The sequence below is a fragment of the Vicia villosa genome, unplaced genomic scaffold (assembly GCF_029867415.1).
Source record: "Vicia villosa cultivar HV-30 ecotype Madison, WI unplaced genomic scaffold, Vvil1.0 ctg.000437F_1_1, whole genome shotgun sequence".
In the NCBI taxonomy this organism is placed as follows: Eukaryota; Viridiplantae; Streptophyta; class Magnoliopsida; order Fabales; family Fabaceae; genus Vicia; species Vicia villosa.
Genome location: NW_026705208.1, coordinates 181,367 through 203,717, shown reverse-complemented (window position 1 = coordinate 203,717; position 22,351 = coordinate 181,367).

The following is a 22,351-nucleotide window of genomic DNA, read 5'->3' as shown; positions in this document are numbered from 1 at the left end:
CTGAACATGATTCAGTGCAGCTAGTTTTACCACGCGCCCTCAATCCCAAACACATGCAGACCGTCCGTTTCATCTGGATCAAGATCGAACAATTGTAGCCTTAAGCGTACACCATACCATGATGCGCGCGCACCCACGTAGCCAAGCGGACATGAAACTTAATGGGCTTAAGTTGTTGCTATTTACACACCATTTAATCACTATCCGGAACAACATACACCCCCTTCAAAAAAAAATTAATAATTTAATTCTATAACTCTTTTTGTTAATTGTTTATTCATCTTGTTTAATATAATTTCTCCCCGAACCGACTATACCTATTGGTCGTATTAGGTGAGAAATAATTTTTGATCAATTTAATTTATTAATAATCCGACTAATTCCAGTTTAATTCTCTCCTCAACCCGACTAAATCTATTAGTCGCATTAGACGAGAGATAAAAAATAGATATGTAAAACTTAAAATACATATTATTTGCTGCCCGCGACGATCGAATCTATCGATCAGAGTAACCAGCAATACCCCGTAATCCGTTAACTATAATGATCAAATCTATTGATCATCGCAACTAACGGTGACATATTAAATCAGGGTTGTACGCCCAAATCTAAAAAACGTTCAAAACACTTCAAATCAAACTACGGATTTTCATCCCTACGAAGGTAATTCAAAATACCTTTTCAAAACTGCAAAACGGTAATTCAAAATACCGTCAAACCATGTCACATCAAATTCAAAGGCGTACAACCCTTTGCCCGAACTACGTTGACTCTGATTCTCCATAAGGAGATACGTAGGCACTTGGATAACTAAGGCGAGTCCCCCTCCCTAAAATCTCAATTCACTTAAAATCTCAATTTTGCCCTTCTCATTACCTTAGCTACTAACCTCTATAATTTTGCCATAAACCTTCATCTTAGATCAAACCTTAGGAAAGGGTTGAGGGTGCCTAACACCTTCCCTCGACCTGATTATAATAATCTTACCCCGATTTCTTAACTGCATAGGGTTTCCTATTCACCTTTCAGAATAGGTGGCGACTCTAAAAGCTCAAATTTAGGGCAGGTTGCTACACATTAATACTGGCTGTAGAATATGAGTAGTCAGCCGCTGCAACATTAATACTGGCTGCAAAATATGAGCAGTTAGCCGCTACATTGAGTATTTGGAACAATTTTCAACCAAAAATATTATTTCCAAGGAACGATTTTCAACCAAAAATATCCTTTCCCAAGATACAATTTCGGTTGTTTCAGTTGATTTCTATGGTTTATGTTTTCTATTGTGATTTCTGTTCCAACCGAATTTTGATAATTTTTATTCACAAACATGAAGATATTTTTATATGTTGTTTTTAGATCTATTGAAATAGATCCAAAAAATATAATTACAAAGGTAACTATAGGTTTTTTATTTACATTGCAGTGCTGTGAAGAATGAGAAAGAAAAACAAGGTAAAGATATGGGTGCATTCCAACGAATTTTGATAATTTTTATTCACCAACATGAAAATATTTTTATATATTTTTATATGTTGTTTTTAGATCTATTGAAATGTGAAGAATGTGAAAGAAAAACAGGGTAAAGATTTGGGTGCATTTCTGTTCCACCGAATTTTAATAATTATTATTCACCAACATGAAAATATTTGTATATGTTGTTTTTAGATCTATTGAAATAAATCCAGAAAATATTTTTATATGTTATTTTTAGATCTATTGAAATAAATCCATAAAATATAATTACAAAGGTAATTTTTTTACTTATATTGCAATGCTGTGAAGAATGTGAAAGAAAAGCAGGGGAAAGATTTGAGTCCTAATGCAGTGTCATGTGCTGATATTTTTACTGAGGGTGTTGGCGTGTTGCTCGGAGTGCTCTTGACGAACTTTCTATCATTGTTGTAGTAAGAGCTCTAATTTATATATGAGCTGAGTTGAAACCATATTGATAGGTTTTTTAACCTCTTGAAAGGAGATGTAATTTAGTGTCTGCCAATCAATTTGTTGTAGGTTTGCTTACAGGAGACAGGAGGTTCTATTCTTCTCATTGCTACAATTTTCCAACATATCTTCTGTAGAAGAGAATCTCTTATTCAACCTAGGCTTGGTGCGTTTATCATTGTATTAGAAAGTGAGAGATCTTCCTAGAGTGACTAAAACTAAAGCAACATTAATGAAATTTTTTTTGTTATAAGAGAATTTCAAGTATTGTAATATGACAATATGCATAAAACTGCTACATATTTGTGTCTCTATTTCTTTTCTTTTTTTCTCATTAACTGCTTTGATGAAAAAATTTTAAGTTATTTTTGGCGTAAAAGGTCATGCAAAAACATATTTATTTTTTACAAACCTTTTCTTTACAAGTATTTAATAAAAGAAATTGTTTTTCAATATGTGTATGAGAAAAAAAGTAACAAATAAAATCTATCATATTTTTTGGTATATATATATATTATGCTATTAATTGTAATTTATATGATTAAATCAATAATCATAAAATCTTTTTTACACAAAAAAAATCATATATTCTAAATGAATCAAATGAACTTCGATATTAATATGACTAATGAAAAAAATTAAAGATTAGAAAATATATTATAATATAAAAATTAATAAGATTATAAAGTATAATATCGCCAACAATCTAGAATAAATACATAAATAATGTGTGAATCTAATAGTATCAAAATTGTATGATAATATGAAATCTTCTTAATTATTTATACTTAAAAAAGGTTATAAATATTTGTATATGATAAAAGAACATGAGACAATTATGATAGAAACATACTAAAAATTATATTTTCTTATATTATAATAATATACTTTAAATGTAGAAATTTTTAAGTATTTACTGAAGCTGTCATACATTTTAGGTTTGGAAAAATGGGCTAATATCTCAAATAGGTTTATAATTAACTCATTTGGATTCAACTAAGGTCTGTTAACTCATCTAATTGACGGATAGATGTGAACATATCTATGAGATACCAGCTATTGACGGATCATTTTAATGTGTATCTTTCAACTATTTATATGAGATACCAGCTATTGACTGATGATTTTAATGTGTATCTTTCAACTATTTATTTTGTTGTTGTTTTATAAAATTGAAGTCATAAAAATAATTGTACGATTAATTATAAATACGAATCAATGCTTAAAAGATGGTACATATTATAAGTATATAATTGAAACTACTTAAATATTTATGAATTTAAGTTATATTATGTTTGATATTCCAAACACATGAATTAAAATTTGATAAATTATTATAAGTTATTACTATATTAATGTTATCCAACTGAAAATATGTTGTCATGCTTAACAATTTAGTCATTGATACGTGTAATGTGAATCCAGACACGACCCGTGCGACAGTACGGGTTTCTTACTAGTTATTTTGTTAGATATATAGGTTTGCTGACTGTATATATGATGTAACGGTTTCTGTTAGTAGTTGGTTAGTATATGCTTAGCTGGCACAATGTGTATGGACCTATATATATTGTAATCTGTGTCATACCCCAAATTTGTCCTACCCCTTAACTTCTAACTGGCTTAGGCTTTGCATTCATGTACATACGTCACTTGGCTGGCTAAAAACTAATGGGTACATGAGGCATAACCCACTTATCTGGGGAAATCTAATCAAGATCCATGGAATCTCTCACAGATGCTGAATAGCCCATGGGGCAAGTCCATTACCGGGGGACATGTTGCAAAGGTCACTCAGTATCAAATGTTGTTAATACCACCCTCACATCCTTTCCAGGAACCTTTCTAACTAGTCTTGTGTAAGACGTACCATAACCTTTTCTAGGTAGTCTTCTTTAAAATATCTCTTAACCTTTTCAGGTAGTCTTCTTTAAGACATGTTCAAATATCTATTATCCTTTCTAGGAACCTCTGTCAGATAGTCTTCTTTAAGACACATCTTTTAGTCCTTTCTACGAGCCTTTCCAAGTGTCTCTCGTCATTTTCAGAAATCTTTCCAGATAGTCTTCTCTAAGACATATCCCTTTCTAAAAACCTCCTTAGGTAGTGTAATACGGTGAACTGACTTTTATAATCGAAAATGTCGCGGTTAAGCAAGAGTTGCCACCGACTTTTATTTTATCCAAATATTAGAAAGGCTAAAAGAACAGGAAAAACCTTTTAAATAAAATAGGGTTCGGGGGGTAATTATGCAAAGGGAAGGTGTAAGGCACCCTTTGCATCCATGGTTTTCCATGGGCTCTTAATTGCTTTGCTCTTTAGTTTTGAAGCCAAAAGTTTCAGAAAATGTAGAAAAAGAGAAATAAGGACTTTAGCTCGTAAAATGAGCGTAGCCTTATTGAAGGTTTATGATAAAGAATATGAAAAAGTTTTAGAGCAAGGCAAAGCTATTAAGGGCAATTACCTTATAGTTTGAAAAAAGAAGTTCTTTTAGCCTTTCAGGGTGAAAGGGTCTATCCTTACCATAAGAAAGCAGGAAGCCTTTCATTTGGAGGTTGAAGGGTCATCGAGAGTTCGTTCGCCATAAGACTATCCCATGCCATAGGAGGGCAGGTAATCTAAGGGAAGAACCATAATAGCCCTTTCGTAGGCAGCCTGAGGATACCTCAGCCTTTTCGTAGGCAACTTCCGAGGGTCGAGATCATGTTTAGTGTATCGAAGGCAGCATCATTAGGGACCCATGATCTTAATCGAGGCAACATGGCTGAGGTATCCTCGTATTCGAGGGACTGGCTATTCTGCAAAAAAAAAACAAGGCAACAAGGCAACAGGCAACAGAGAGGTTACCCCAAAAGCGTGCGTGGGTTCAACAATCACGTGATCAGATTCATATATTTATCTTATAGTTAAGTGATTCTAATTGAATTAACAAGTTGCACTCCCTAGGGTTACTAACCACATCAATTAATATTAATAATCAAAGCAATAAAGGGAAAGGGGAAAATAAAACCAGCAGGGGGAAAGGGAAATTGAAACCAGCGGGATAAACAAATTAATAAGTTTAACACAAGTAATAATTTAAATAAGGGTTTAGGGTTACCGATACTCGAGGTTTTGGCAATTGGCAAACCCTGAAAAAGTGGAAAAAATAGAAAGCAAAATAGGGTGAGTGCATTATCAGTTCGGAGGCAAACCTTGCTACCCTAACAATAAAGGATAACAAAATTTAAAATAAATAGATAAATAAATAGGTACTTAGCTTTGAATTTGATCTGATATGGTTGACGGTCGGAGGAAGCCTCGGGGTTAACCCTGAAAATATATGGCAAAAGCAAAGGCAGAAGAAGGTGAGTGTATGCGGAGTTCGAAAGGTAAACCTTAAAATAAAAGGAAACAAAATAGACTAAAAAAAACAATAACAATGAAATTGAATACTTAGCTTCGGATCCTGATCAGGCGCGTAGTCGGAAGGCACTTGAAGGATAACCCTGAAAAAGGCGCGGAAAACAAATGTCTCAGTGCATGGAATGATCTTCGTAAACCCTGATTAGGGTACGAATTAAATAAGAAAATATAAACGATTTAATTAATTATTGGTCTCGCGACCTAATTAATTAAATCGAGAAGAAAAAAAATAAAATCGGACACACAGATAGATTTTTTAGGAATTTGTAGAGTAAAAATGAAATATGTATGAATTTCGAATTATAGGTAATTAAATATAATTTAAGTAAAAGAAATTAAATAAATAGATAATATTAAGAAAATAAAATCATTTAAATAAAATAAATAAATAAAAAGAAAAAAAGATAAATATTAAATATTAATAAATAAGTATATAGTATAAAATAAATGAATAAGAAAAAAGATAAATAGTAAATATGTTAATATGTTAAAGAAAATAATTAAAATTAGATAATTATTTTTATATATAAGGAAAAAGGTTTTAGAAAATATATATATAGTTTTTATAAGATAAAAATAAAAAAGGGAAAAGAATAAAACATATATATAAATATATAAAGTAAATAGAAAGACATTATGTAATTAAAAGAAAAAAATTGCAAAACTTAGCGTTGGATTCAGTGCTGCGCAAGTCTGAGGGAGCATGGTGGACTGGCAGCTTCAGGAGCATTGGATCTGTTCCAAGAAAGATCCATTGGCTGGTATGACGAAGGAGCATCATTCGCACGCATATGAAGAGCATGGGATCCGTCGCCACTTTCTCTTTCCACGCGCGCCAAATTTTTTTGAAACAGGCCAATCACAGCATGACACCACATCATCTTCTTCAACAAATTTCTGCAATACTTCTTTTACAGCGCTTTTCCATGGAAAGCTATAAAAAGCCTTGACCTATTACACCTGCCAAAACGTGGAAACCCCAAAACAACACAAAAATTTGTCGCGAGTACATGGACACGATCGTCCAGAACCCTTGAACTCAGTAACACCTGCGTCTTGGCCTAATTTTTCACGGTTTCAAAAACCCCAATTTTAAGAGCTCGAACCCTAATATGGCATTTTGTTCATAGGGCCATATAAATGCAATTCGACTTCCAGAAACAGACATAACATCATATGAAACATGAATATGCAATTAAAACACAGTTATGATGCATGATTTATTGCAATCGAAGAGATTTAGGAAGACGCGAACCGTGAGCGATTTGGGACGATTTTGGATGCTTTGATCAAGAATAATGATCGAGAAAGCTTCTAAGACCTCTTGTGAATCGTTTGGAAGACTCGCCAATCTTTGAATATTCCTTAAACTTCAAATTGACTTTTGAAATTTCTTGTTTCTTGAGTGCTCGAATTTGGGCTTCAATGGCTGTAGAATTCGTAACCCTTGCATATGAATGGTTTGTGTACTTATAGGGATTGGTTTAGGTCAACAAAACCAAAAGAAATCTTGTTGAATCTTTGATTTGCAATTTGGAAGAAATTTGATTGAAAAATATTACTAATTATGGCCAATCTCAATCTTTTCCACACACTTAGCCTATGCACGAATTTGGAATAAATATTGAGATATTTTGATGATAAATGGTGATTGAAATTGAAGAGAAACTAAATCTTTTCAATTTTTCTTCCAATATTAATTAAATATATGACTTAAATGAATAAAAAATTCAAATAAAAATCAAATATTCATCATATTTTCGTGGCCTTAAGATTAGAGCTTCTAGATGACTTGTTTTGCAAGATTGGATCTTAAACTCATGGGCCTCTTTGCAAAAATATCCAATTTCTTTCACATTTTCCCTCCAAAATAGCCCAACTTTGACAAGGTCTATCTCTCTCAATTTTTGAGGTATGAGAGTGTTTTAGGACTTTTTAGAAACCTTAGAGAGTCCTCTAACCAGTGTCTTTGGTCTCACATCCAAATTATTTTCCATGCTCCTTGTGTGTCCTTTTGAAAAAAGTGACTTTTTGTTGACTTTTGAAAAGGACCTATAATGTTTTGGTCCATACCTCTCAAATGAAGCATTTTTAGACTTGGCATGTGAGAGACAAAATTGTAGAGAATCAAATTTCATTCAAAATAAGCTTTGAATGGAAAATTTTTGATGTTCCATGTGAGAGTTATGGCTGGTCAAAGTTCAGTTGACTTTCTCCTATACAAACCCTAATTTGGAAACTTTTGATTTGTTGATTTTTGATCTTTCCTTGATGAACCATGATCAATTCTTGATCAAATGGTGAATGATACTTCAATATGAGGATATTGACAAAAAATCAGGAGTTTTGACTTTACTTTGACCACAGTTGACTTTTAGGTTAACCTAGTCGACTATTGACTTTCTGAACAATTGAGTGACCAATCATTTGAGCTGAGACTTGATACTTGTCATAGAGGTCATGTGAGATATATTGAGCCATATGGGATGCCTTGGAGCCATTGATTCATTGATTTTCCTTTGAACAAACCAAACCCTAGTTTCTGAACCTTGTTTAGGAGAGTGTGTCTTGGAGCTTTGTGTATTGATTTGAATTTGAATAGGAGAAATAGTATGGGCAAATTTTGGGGTATGACAGGTAGATTTCTTTAAGACGTTCCTTGCCCTTTCTAAAAGCCTCTTCAGGTAATTTTCTCTTAAATATCCCTCATCCTTTCCAGGAACCTTTCTAGGTAATCTTCTTTAAGACACCCGTCAATCTTTTCAGATAGTTTTTCTAAGACATGTCCATGATTTCTCTTATACCTCCAAGAACCTTGTCAAACTTTGTTTAAAGTACAATCTTCTTTGGGACGGTCTCCTATCCTTTCTAGGGTAATCTTCTTCAAAATGTCTTTTCTCATGTTTTGTCTGAAACACTACATTCCTTAAAATAATCCCCTATGGGAACCTTTTGACCTTCTTTGCAAACGTGCCTCCCCGAGCTTTGTTTAAAGCACAATCTTGTTTAAGACGATCTCATATCCTTTCCTGGAACCTCTTCAGGTAATCTCTTAGAAGACATCACCTCATTCTGAGTATTCAGCGAATTTTTGTCCATCGGACACGACCAAAACGCATGACTAATTTCGAAAAGCGTCTGCTTCACATTCAAATCAACACTTGGAATCAGGGAGATTGGTTTAAGCAAAAGCGATCATTTCTAATAAAGATCCTTGAACCGGGGGAACCACGTCTAGAGGGTTCTCCTAAACAGGGGCAAAATTTCGAGGATTACAGGGGCATACAATCAATGATCCTATTGACTGGGGCATATCTTTCAAGAATTCAAATACTGGGGCAGTGCATGTCAGGTGTGTGGCATGACATGGTAATATTCAAGTTCCCTCTAAGGATATTTCCTTCAGGATAAATGGTGCGTCTCTCAAAATTTCTGATATCGGGGAAATCACGCTAGTGTCACACAAGGAGCATTGCTGCGTAATTGGCCTTCCTACGCCTGTATTATTTACGACCTACAATGTGGGATCGTCGTACATACATAATTCTCATTTATTTTGAGGATCTCGTTATATGACACATGCATCATAACATTGCATGAAATCAACATTTGCCTTTTCAGGTCACTCCAGAGTCAAAAGGATATCATCATCCGAATACGGTGCAAATACGATCGTTTCAAAGATTTAATCTTAAAAATTTTGATGCTTCATTCTGAGCCTCTCTTCAAAGGCAATTCAGAAACAATCAAAGAATTTCTTACCTTTCAAGGTAGTCTTCTCCAAGACGCTTATCAACCTTTCTAGGTAGCCTTCGCTAAGACCTTTTTTATCCTCTCTAGGAGTCTTTCTATGTCAGTCTTGTTTAAGACATATCTAGGTTAACCTTGTAGTCTTGTTTAAGACGTTTCGTATCCTTTCTAGGAACCCCTCTAAGTTAGTCTTGTTTAAGACATTTCATCTCCCGCCTAAGAGCCTTTCTAGGTTAGTCTTGTTTGAGACGTATCTAGGTTAACCTTGTAGTCTTGTTTAAGACGATATCATATCCTTTCCAGGAATCTTTTTAGGCCAGTCTTATGTAAGACGTTTCATATCCTTTTTAGGAGCCTTTCTAGGTAATCTTGTTTAAGACATTTCATATCCTTTTAGGAGCCTTTATAGGTAATCTTGTTTAAGACATTTCATATCCTTTTAGGAGCCTTTCTAGGTAATCTTGTTTAAGATATTTCATATCCTTTTTTGGGAGCCTTTCTGGGTAATCTTGTTTAAGACATTTCATATCTTTTTAGGAGCCTCTCTAGGTAATCTTGTTTAAGACGTTTCACATCTTTTTTTAGGAGCCTTTCTAGTTAATCTTGTTTAAGACATTTCATATCTTTTTAGGAGCCTCTCTAGGTAATCTTGTTTAAGACGTTTCATATCTTTTTAGGAGCCTCTCTAGGTAATCTTGTTTAAGACGTTTCATATCTTTTTAGGAGCCTTTCTAGGTAATCTTGTTTAAGACGTTTCATATCTTTTTAGGAGCCTTTCTAGGTAATCTTGTTTAAGACGTTTCATATCCTTTTTGGGAGCCTTTCTGGGTAATCTTGTTTAAGACATTTCATATCCTTTTTTTAGGAGCCTTTCTAGGTAATCTTGTTTAAGACATTTCATATCTTTTTAGGAGCCCTCTAGGTAATCTTGTTTAAGACGTTTCACATCCTTTTTTGGGAGCCTTTCTGGGTAATCTTGTTTAGAACATATCTCAACTTCTTTAAGTAATATTCTTCAAAAATTTATCCAATCTTTTCTATAAAAAAAACACATCTTGCGCTTTCAAAGAGCTTCCTCATTCAGTCTTCTCTAAGACATTTCTCTCTGGAGCTTTGTTTAAATCCTAATATTCTTTACATCAGTCATTGATATACCCTGTTCAGGAAACCTCTTCAGGTAGTCTTATGTAAGACATTACTTCATCTCTCCTCAAATACAATCCGAACAAGGATTCGCACACATCTCAAAAGGGTTAAAAAAAATTCAATGGGTGATAAGGAGATAAGACGTTGGAGTTATGATACATACATACTCATTTGCATACATCTACATGTGTAAACATTCATACATCTACAATGCATACACATGATACGTATGCATTTACAGAACACTCTTCTATACAGGTGAAATTTGTCCGAACAAGGGCAAATGATCCAAATGGTGCAGGTGAGCTTGTCAAAGCTGTGACAAGTAATCCTATTGGTGCAGGTGAACTTGCTAGAGCTATAGCAAATGATCCTTTTGGGGTTCACAAACTACGGAAACTTACCATAACTATAGTAAGTGGGATTCACAAACCGCGAAAGCTTGCTAGCACTATAGCAAGCTGATCACACAACTAATTGCAGGTCCTCGCTATGTAAGACTCAGGCTTTAGCAAGACATTTCTTTTCTCTCACACTCAAGCACAAGGTAAATTTAGGGGTCTTCAATTATTTAATAACCCTTCGATCCGAAAAGCGTGAGACCTGCGTATTCTCACGCCATTCAATCCAAGGTAATTAAATAGGGGCAGCTGTCATGCCCCAAAATTTACCCGATTTAATTCTTGTTTTAACTTATTAAGGGTGTTAAAAATTAACGGCCATAGGGTGTAATATATCTATTATTAAACTCGGTCTCTTATAAAATTCCCTTATAAATCAGTGGAAATAAAATGGAGGTATGGATAATAAACATTTGGAATCAATTTGTCTTGGGCCCATCTGTTTATCACTATTTAATCATATTATTATGTTTTTTCCAAATAATACTTTTATTGCTACTAACTATGAATTGTTGGTGTTGTTAATTCCTATTATATATTAGAATTAATATTTGAGTTAATATTAGAGTCATTAAAATTAACCAAGTAATATTATTAGTATTAATATAATTATTAATGGGTGATTAATTATTATTATTAGAACTATTTAAATATTGCTAACTAGTGTTAATATTAGAATTATTAATTAATAAACTATTTGTTGTTAATATCATATTGTCAACAGGTTATTAAAATTAATAATAATAGATTAATTTTGATCAATGAATTAAATAAGAATTGAGTTTTTTTTGGTCTTTGCTTGTTTCGTTGCTTTTGGGCCAAAAAAAAGTTAGGAACATTGGGCCATGGATCAAGGGTCTTGGGGGGGGCACGTGTGGATCAATGGACCGGGTCAGAACCGACCCGGGTCCTGTTCATCTTCTCCCCCAAACCTTCAGCACCACAACTACGCTAAACCCTAGCCTTCAAGCCCAGCGGCGGCCGCCCCTTTCAGCCGCAAGAAACCCTAATGCAATCCTCACACCCAGGACCATGGATTGAATCGAAAATGCATCGTGAATCATAAAATACAATCAAATCAAATAACTGAAACTAAATCAAATCTTAACAAATGGAGAATCAAATCGGAATCAATTAAATGAAAATAATATTACAACGCTAAGATCGGAATCAATCAACATTGAATCAAAGAGCTTAAATCTAACTATTCCTAAATTAAAAAACGAAACCCTAGGCTATAAGAACGAAGAAGAAAGTCATAAGATAGGGGGGTTTCTTTTCGATGATGAATCTAGGCGCCGTTACGAACACCAACCCTTGGAGCTTGAATCGAGACCTGCAAACAGAAGGAGAAGGATTAGAGAGGAGATCGAAAAGATCAGAAGGAAGCAAAAGGTACGAATCGTCAAACTTAGCTTAGGTTTTCATCTTTATCGCATATGTTGTCTCATTGATTTCTGGAGATCATTAGGATTAGGGTTCATAGGTTAAGAATATGTGAGGTTCTGGGTTCGGATTGAAGGATTAAGGGGTGGGGTTTGAATTTTCCGATGAAGATTCATCGGATTCTGGGATTTGGACGGTGGTGGGGGGCGATTCATGACGGTTCAAACGGTGGTTGGTGGTACGTTTCTGGATTTGTGGGTGTTATTGTTTGGTTCCGGTTGAGAGAGACAAGAGTGAGGGAAGAAGAGAACGAGAGCGGGGGTAAGTGGAATCGGAAAAATGAAGTGTTTCTTTTGTTTTTTTTGTGTGTATCCTTGTTCTTTTGGCCGTCGGATGAAGGGCACGTGGCCTCTCATGGCCACTTGTTGCTGTCACTGAACATGATTCAGTGCAGCTAGTTTTACCACGCGCCCTCAATCCCAAACACATGCAGACCGTCCGTTTCATCTGGATCAAGATCGAACAATTGTAGCCTTAAGCGTACACCATACCATGATGCGCGCGCACCCACGTAGCCAAGCGGACATGAAACTTAATGGGCTTAAGTTGTTGCTATTTACACACCATTTAATCACTATCCGGAACAACATACACCCCCTTCAAAAAAAAATTAATAATTTAATTCTATTACTCTTTTTGTTAATTGTTTATTCATCTTGTTTAATATAATTTCTCCCCGAACCGACTATACCTATTGGTCGTATTAGGTGAGAAATAATTTTTGATCAATTTAATTTATTAATAATCCGACTAATTCCAGTTTAATTCTCTCCTCAACCCGACTAAATCTATTAGTCGCATTAGACGAGAGATAAAAAATAGATATGTAAAACTTAAAATACATATTATTTGCTGCCCGCGACGATCGAATCTATCGATCAGAGTAACCAGCAATACCCCGTAATCCGTTAACTATAATGATCAAATCTATTGATCATCGCAACTAACGGTGACATATTAAATCAGGGTTGTACGCCCAAATCTAAAAAACGTTCAAAACACTTCAAATCAAACTACGGATTTTCATCCCTACGAAGGTAATTCAAAATACCTTTTCAAAACTGCAAAACGGTAATTCAAAATACCGTCAAACCATGTCACATCAAATTCAAAGGCGTACAACCCTATGCCCGAACTACGTTGACTCTGATTCTCCATAAGGAGATACGTAGGCACTTGGATAACTAAGGCGAGTCCCCCTCCCTAAAATCTCAATTCACTTAAAATCTCAATTTTGCCCTTCTCATTACCTTAGCTACTAACCTCTATAATTTTGCCATAAACCTTCATCTTAGATCAAACCTTAGGAAAGGGTTGAGGGTGCCTAACACCTTCCCTCGACCTGATTATAATAATCTTACCCCGATTTCTTAACTGCATAGGGTTTCCTATTCACCCTTCAGAATAGGTGGCGACTCTAAAAGCTCAAATTTAGGGCAGGTTGCTACACATTAATACTGGCTGTAGAATATGAGTAGTCAGCCGCTGCAACATTAATACTGGCTGCAAAATATGAGCAGTTAGCCGCTACATTGAGTATTTGGAACAATTTTCAACCAAAAATATTATTTCCAAGGAACGATTTTCAACCAAAAATATCCTTTCCCAAGATACAATTTCGGTTGTTTCAGTTGATTTCTATGGTTTATGTTTTCTATTGTGATTTCTGTTCCAACCGAATTTTGATAATTTTTATTCACAAACATGAAGATATTTTTATATGTTGTTTTTAGATCTATTGAAATAGATCCAAAAAATATAATTACAAAGGTAACTATAGGTTTTTTATTTACATTGCAGTGCTGTGAAGAATGAGAAAGAAAAACAAGGTAAAGATATGGGTGCATTCCAACGAATTTTGATAATTTTTATTCACCAACATGAAAATATTTTTATATATTTTTATATGTTGTTTTTAGATCTATTGAAATGTGAAGAATGTGAAAGAAAAACAGGGTAAAGATTTGGGTGCATTTCTGTTCCACCGAATTTTAATAATTATTATTCACCAACATGAAAATATTTGTATATGTTGTTTTTAGATCTATTGAAATAAATCCAGAAAATATTTTTATATGTTATTTTTAGATCTATTGAAATAAATCCATAAAATATAATTACAAAGGTAATTTTTTTACTTATATTGCAATGCTGTGAAGAATGTGAAAGAAAAGCAGGGGAAAGATTTGAGTCCTAATGCAGTGTCATGTGCTGATATTTTTACTGAGGGTGTTGGCGTGTTGCTCGGAGTGCTCTTGACGAACTTTCTATCATTGTTGTAGTAAGAGCTCTAATTTATATATGAGCTGAGTTGAAACCATATTGATAGGTTTTTTAACCTCTTGAAAGGAGATGTAATTTAGTGTCTGCCAATCAATTTGTTGTAGGTTTGCTTACAGGAGACAGGAGGTTCTATTCTTCTCATTGCTACAATTTTCCAACATATCTTCTGTAGAAGAGAATCTCTTATTCAACCTAGGCTTGGTGCGTTTATCATTGTATTAGAAAGTGAGAGATCTTCCTAGAGTGACTAAAACTAAAGCAACATTAATGAAATTTTTTTTGTTATAAGAGAATTTCAAGTATTGTAATATGACAATATGCATAAAACTGCTACATATTTGTGTCTCTATTTCTTTTCTTTTTTTCTCATTAACTGCTTTGATGAAAAAATTTTAAGTTATTTTTGGCGTAAAAGGTCATGCAAAAACATATTTATTTTTTACAAACCTTTTCTTTACAAGTATTTAATAAAAGAAATTGTTTTTCAATATGTGTATGAGAAAAAAAGTAACAATAAAATCTATCATATTTTTTGGTATATATATATATTATGCTATTAATTGTAATTTATATGATTAAATCAATAATCATAAAATCTTTTTTACACAAAAAAAATCATATATTCTAAATGAATCAAATGAACTTCGATATTAATATGACTAATGAAAAAAATTAAAGATTAGAAAATATATTATAATATAAAAATTAATAAGATTATAAAGTATAATATCGCCAACAATCTAGAATAAATACATAAATAATGTGTGAATCTAATAGTATCAAAATTGTATGATAATATGAAATCTTCTTAATTATTTATACTTAAAAAAGGTTATAAATATTTGTATATGATAAAAGAACATGAGACAATTATGATAGAAACATACTAAAAATTATATTTTCTTATATTATAATAATATACTTTAAATGTAGAAATTTTTAAGTATTTACCGAAGCTGTCATACATTTTAGGTTTGGAAAAATGGGCTAATATCTCAAATAGGTTTATAATTAACTCATTTGGATTCAACTAAGGTCTGTTAACTCATCTAATTGACGGATAGATGTGAACATATCTATGAGATACCAGCTATTGACGGATCATTTTAATGTGTATCTTTCAACTATTTATATGAGATACCAGCTATTGACTGATGATTTTAATGTGTATCTTTCAACTATTTATTTTGTTGTTGTTTTATAAAATTGAAGTCATAAAAATAATTGTACGATTAATTATAAATACGAATCAATGCTTAAAAGATGGTACATATTATAAGTATATAATTGAAACTACTTAAATATTTATGAATTTAAGTTATATTATGTTTGATATTCCAAACACATGAATTAAAATTTGATAAATTATTATAAGTTATTACTATATTAATGTTATCCAACTGAAAATATGTTGTCATGCTTAACAATTTAGTCATTGATACGTGTAATGTGAATCCAGACACGACCCGTGCGACAGTACGGGTTTCTTACTAGTTATTTTGTTAGATATATAGGTTTGCTGACTGTATATATGATGTAACGGTTTCTGTTAGTAGTTGGTTAGTATATGCTTAGCTGGCACAATGTGTATGGACCTATATATATTGTAATCTGTGTCATACCCCAAATTTGTCCTACCCCTTAACTTCTAACTGGCTTAGGCTTTGCATTCATGTACATACGTCACTTAGGTCATAACTCACACCCATGCATTCATATCATTGGTATCAATCAAAGACCAGCAGGAAAGAACTTTTGTGGCAAGGAATCTCCTACCAGGTGTGTGGATCTGAGGTAATCAGGTGGCTCTATGTTCATGGAAGTCCTCCTGGATTAGGTTTTTCTCAGTCTCAATCCAAGGCATTGGTTGAAGGATACTGGCTTGCAAATCATCCGGTTCTTTACATCAGGGTTTCTTTGACCAAAGTCAACCAGTTGACCTTCTGGTCAACATTTAATCAGGAATGGTTTCTATGTGTGAAAAGCTTCTCGTACTGACTATGTGGATGTGTTTGTTTGACTTGATTTGATTGGAGGAGATTTAATCGGGAATTTCACCAATAGTCAGAAAAATCAGAACAGTTGACTTTTTGGGTCAAAATCAGAAGAACTAGTCAAATATTGACTTTTGGTGGAAAATTAATCAAGAAAGGTCGAAGGATGGATAAAATCGGGAGTTCGACAAAAAGTTGCAAAAAATAGCAAAAGGGCAAATTTTCAACACTTAGAAAATTTTTGGTGCCTTAAAATCTTGGTGAGCAGTCCACTTCAGCACTAGATTACACGTGGCAAAAGGCATTTTCTGGAAAAATTTCCAACATCAAAGTTGTTCCTCTCATGGAGGAGAGCAACTTTGTAGTTGGACACTTTTTCATATGAAGCTTGTATGAAGAGTTAAAGTGTTGGGAAGTTGCTGAAAACTCATTCTATCCAAGTCACAATCCAGGTCACAAGTCAGGTCATGACCTGGCATTTCAACAAACACATGGCATGCCAAATCTCCAGCCATTTTTAGAGCTCTACAGAAGTGCCATGAATGCAAACTTGATATCATTCTCTTCCTTGCCATCTCCTCTATCCATTGAAAGAAGAATTGGAACGATTGAACAAATAATGAGTGAGATACAAGTCCTCAAAGTGATGCCCCAACACTGGCCAAACTCTGCAGGCAGCCAAGGCAGATTCTTAAGGCACACGCATGCATTTCAGCAAACACATGGTAGGCCAAATGTCAATGCCTCTTTCTTCCTCCACAAGTCACTATCTTGAACAAGCTTGATTCTAAGTCACTCTTTTCCATTTCCTCTATCTATTGAGCCCAGTATCACCAATTTTGGACATGCATGGGGCAAGTTGCAAGGCTACAAAGTCACTCCTCTACCTAACTGCATTTCTGCCAAGGCCAGTGCACAGGTTCAAGCCACACGCCCAGGCACTCAAGTGTTTTGAACCAGCATGTTTGCAAGCCCCTCACTCCATGTACAAACCTCATCTCAATGACTCTCAAACACCAAAGTTCTCTAATCACATGCCCTCTTCATGATGCACTTGAGTTTGGAAGGATGGGTGCTTTATAGCTTGAGATATCAACACTCAAAGTAGGGGCATGAACATGATTTTGTCACTACCATTGTTGCTGCAGCATAGTGTACAAAGCCGTTCCACACACCATCACATTGCCACACATAGCCATGCAAATACCCTGCACCTTGAAAGCTTGCCTAAGACTTTGCTCTATAGGGGATACTTGTTCATTAAGCATTGTAAAGCCTTTCACTACAACACATACATCACACCATAGAAGTCCCACATGGAAGAAATGAAAAGAAACTTGCTGCAAACTACTCTAGAGCCCCACACTCAAGAATCCCCATCATGAACCAATCATTGGCCCTATAAAAACAGCATCACTATTCACAAACTCACACACATCCACGATTCACTCACTTTTCTTCTCCACTCTCAGTTTTCAATTCTCTTCTCTTCTCTCCCTTATTTTCTCTCATTCATTCCCTCACCATCTCCACCACCTCTAACCGCCTCTAACTGCCATAACAAACTTCTTCTCTCACCTCCACCGCCAAGAACCTCCACCTCCACCATCTTCGCCTGAAACCACCCTCACCACCGCAACAACCGCCACCACGCCTCTACCGCTTCATCATCAACCAGCTCAGGATCTCACTGTTTCCACACATGCATCTTCATCATCTCTGTGCTCCGAGTCTCAAGAATAACAACAAACCGAGTTCGTTTCTCTGAAAGAAGGATATAATCTGGAGCATTGTTACCATCCGCATCTCAAAAGGAAGATCGCAGCTAGTAGGATTTGCTTTAAGCTTCAATTCAAGAACTAGTTTCAGGTAAGCATCTTGACTCTCCCGAGCATGTTAGTCATGAGTAACAGGTTGCACGCATTTGGAATTAGATTCGCATACGAATTTGTTAGTCTTGAGTTAATTATCTCTGGTTGAAATGCTGTTGATCTATGAGTTTTATTCGTACTTTTAAGCTCCATGAAGGTTTAGAAGCAGTTTGAAAGGCCGAGAGTGAATTTTGATGGAGTTCATCCATGTTAGGGTTTTAAAACATGACTCGGTTTGAATAATAGAGTGTGAATTAGGAAAATCTAGTGGTAGGTCCGGACTCAGCGTGAAAGACCGAGTCGAGTGGTGTCGGTGTTGCGTATTTCTGGGCGCGTTGAACTGGCACCGCCGTGTGGCCCGCCGGGGAAGACGACCGGAGTTTGTCTCCGGCGTCTGTGTGTGATTATTATCTTGTTTTCATGGTTAGATTGCGTGGCAGTGCCTCATTGGAGTATGCTTTCAGTATTTGTTATTTTTGTCTTATCTATATGATTGTGCAATGATTTGCAATGAGGTGTTGCGTTCTGATTGGCTCTTGGTATGTTTTGTCCGCTTGTGACTTAAATTGAGCTGCACCAATTGATAGTAGTTTGAGTAGTCACGTTTAAATAATAAACCCGCATGTAGATAAAAATAGGTAATTACATGCTGAAACAAAAAAAAAAGATAAAGGAAATAAAAATGAAGTGATATTAGATGGGCCACGCGAATGATTTCTGGTGGCAATAAAAAAAAACAAATAATAAATTGACTCTTCCTTTAATTCCCTTTGCATATTAATTGATTTTTTCTTAAATAAAAATTGACAAAAACATTTTTCATCCAATTAGACTTTTTAGGATTTAATCTTCTTTTAATTGAATTTTTTAAATTGTTGTTTCCTTTGTTTTTAATTGGATAAACCATAGAAAAATAGTTAGTTTTAGGCTTTAATTCAAAAGTGGTTTCTAACATGAATAAAAATTGCTTGTGAATATTTTCCTCTTTAGTTTAGATTTTAACTCTCTCTTTTTGTGAATATTTACATATTTTGTAAAATACCAAAAATGCCCTTAGTTGTTAAAACAACTCTTTTTTTTAGTTAATCTCCTCTAGATTTTAGTTTAGACTTTAAATAGGAGTTACAATAACAATTAGGCTTAGAGATTAGGCTAGTCCCCCACTTTTTCATTCTTTTTCTTTTACAACATAAAACATCTAATAAATACTTGAATAAAAATCCCCATAAAAAATACAAAGAAAACATTTAAAAAAACATTAATAAAAAAGTGAAAATCATTAAAAAGGGAATGGAAGCTTGGATCTCCCTTGCTTTAGGGAATCATTCGAGTGCTTGGATCTCCCTTGCTTTAGGGTTCCATTCGGGCGTAAGTTCCCAAATTCTAAAAGACACAAACCAAAGAGTAACTCGAGTTTCCCTTGCTTTAGGGATTTCCTCGAAACACTCAAACTCTCTCTTTCTCTCCTTTCTTAAGGGCATTGTTATCTCCGCTCTATTGCATCCTAGGTCGATCCCTTATGCAAGAGAGCGAGCGTTAACGCCGCCCAACTAAAAAGCACAAAACAAACAAAAACATGTGAGCCGAACTACGACGCTCTGATTCCTGAAAAGGATACGTAGGCATCAAGTCGCGGGGCTTGAACGAGCACATTTGTAAATATTTCCTTCTCTTCCCCGTATTTCTTTTGCATTCATTCGCATAGAGACATAGACATAGATACACCCTTTAGATAGAAACAAACATAGGTGGATACCATCGAGTAAGATGGGCGCGAGGGGTGCTAATACCTTCCCCTTGTGTAACCGACTCCCGTACCTAAATTCTCTGGTCGTAAGACCCTGTTCCTTCCTTTGTTAGGTTTTCTGATATTCCTTTCCCTTATGGGATAAATATATTGGTGGCGACTCTGTTCATTTTTCGCGAGCGTGCGACAGCTGGCGACTCTGCTGGAGATGTTGATAGACCTGTGCTGGTCCATTCTTAGCGAGTCGATCCTAGCCTTTGTTTGTTTCGTTTATTGGGTGTTTATTTATTTGTTTATGTGTTTACATTTTGTGTATATGTTTGCATATCATGTTTATTTCCTGTTTGCATATCATGTTTACTTTCCGCATGCATCTGGACTATATTATGGGTCCCCGTGGGGGCCACATATTTTTCTGCTTTGTTTTGCAGGTGGGGGGTTTTTGTGAGGTAAAAGGCCCACTACCCAGGCCAGTGACACATAGGATTAGCGTGGATGCTCATGTTGACTCCCGTAGCGCTTGCTATGATCGAGCTTGACATGGGGTACCACAACTGGGCGAGGTTCTTTCATGGAACACTGTGTCTGGCACGCTTGTTGCCTCAAACACTTTGTACCCCATGGGAACTGTAGACCCTAGTGACCATTAGGGACCACTTGTCCGTGTCTAGACTACATACCCGTGAGATTGGGGTGGGACAGGAAACCTTGGCTCCTACATACCATTGCTTCTTTAAAGTTGAGGTCGGACCTTTATTTGGTCTGTTCTCATGGTGCTTGATATTCTGGTATTCAAAAAAGGCGTCGAACCTTTGATCCTGTGACATTTGGCCTGTACAGAGGTTTCACATCAGTTATTCAGAGGATTGTGCGGTGGTTACTAAGATTATATGGACCTTGATCCCATGCTTTTGCATTGCATAACATCATCGCTTTATCCACTTCATTTATGAGGGATCCTAAAGTCTATTTCCAAAAAAAATATACAAAAAAAAGAGAGAGAAAAAGAAAAAAGGAAATAGAAAAGCAAAAAAAGAAAAGAAAAGATATTATATACAAAAAAGGCTTGGATTCCAAAAGAAAAAAGAAAAAAAAAAAAGAAGGACAAAAGTGTATGAAAAGACTTTAGGATCTCTCATAAATGAAACATGCATTCATACTATCATGCATTTCATGGTTCTCTCATAAGCTTATGGGACCCTTTCTCTCCAGATTTCAAGATCAACAACAGATTTGACTTCTCACCGCCACAAGCTCCGAGATCAACTATGGAACAACTCCGTGAGGTTTTTGACTGAGATGAGACCGGAAATGGGGATTAACTTGAATCAATGTATGGAGTCTCTTCAAGTTTTTCTCTTAGACACGAAGAGTTGAGACAAGTTCCTTAGAAACCAAATGCAAATGTTAATCTCACCTCAAGAGAATGTCTTATGGATTCAAATGTCTGAAGCATAGTTGAGATTCCTATTCTTGGTAAAGAGAATTCACATCATTGAAGTCTTCAAGTTTCCAAGTATTGAATTTGACAAAAGGTTCCGCCTCTTGGAGATAAGTTTGGAAGCCATAAAAATTCGTGACTCCGATGATTCAGATGTTGTTGGTTTGTGCCTAATGCCTGATATCAAGAAATGCAAGGATCATCCACTCTCACTCCTAATGATGGATATTGAAGCTAAATTGGTAATCATCTCCTGTACATGTGTGGAAGTTGCTTGGGGCTCCCGATCGAGGGATAAGCAAGACGTATTCTTATCTTGAGCTTTGCACCACTTGCATTGCTCGAATCCCTTAAAGCATTACAAATTCTTGGGTGACTTCGTTAGAATCTTCTTTCGTGTGATAACCAAGAGTGTTCTTCACAATGCTTCTCATTCTCAAGGTTCTACTTCATATATCAGTTGCCTTTTCTCAGGATCTCCTTCTCAGTGGCCTTGCTAGTTAACAGAGACAAGAAGAATATGAGAAACAAATTGATGTGATTTTATTGCATTGTGCTCATTCGTTTCCTTGTTTGTTGGAATCACAATTGGTTAAGATTCTAGTATTGGGTCTTCTTCACCACAATTAGCCCTCTTGAGTTTGATGACCATACAAGATTCTTTCCATTTATGATGGCGATTACTACTCCAACATCTATGCTTGGGGCTCCCGCACGAGGGATAAGCAAGACGTACTCTTATCTTGAGCATTGCATCGCTCGCATTGCTCGAATCCCTAAAGTAACACAAAGATTTACAACTCTTGGATGACTTTGTTGGAGTTTTCTTTTGAAGTAATCTGAAGTGTTTGGAAGGAACTACAGAAAGTATTCGAGATCAACAAGTCCAGACGAAGTCAAGCCTCCTCTATTATGGCAATCAT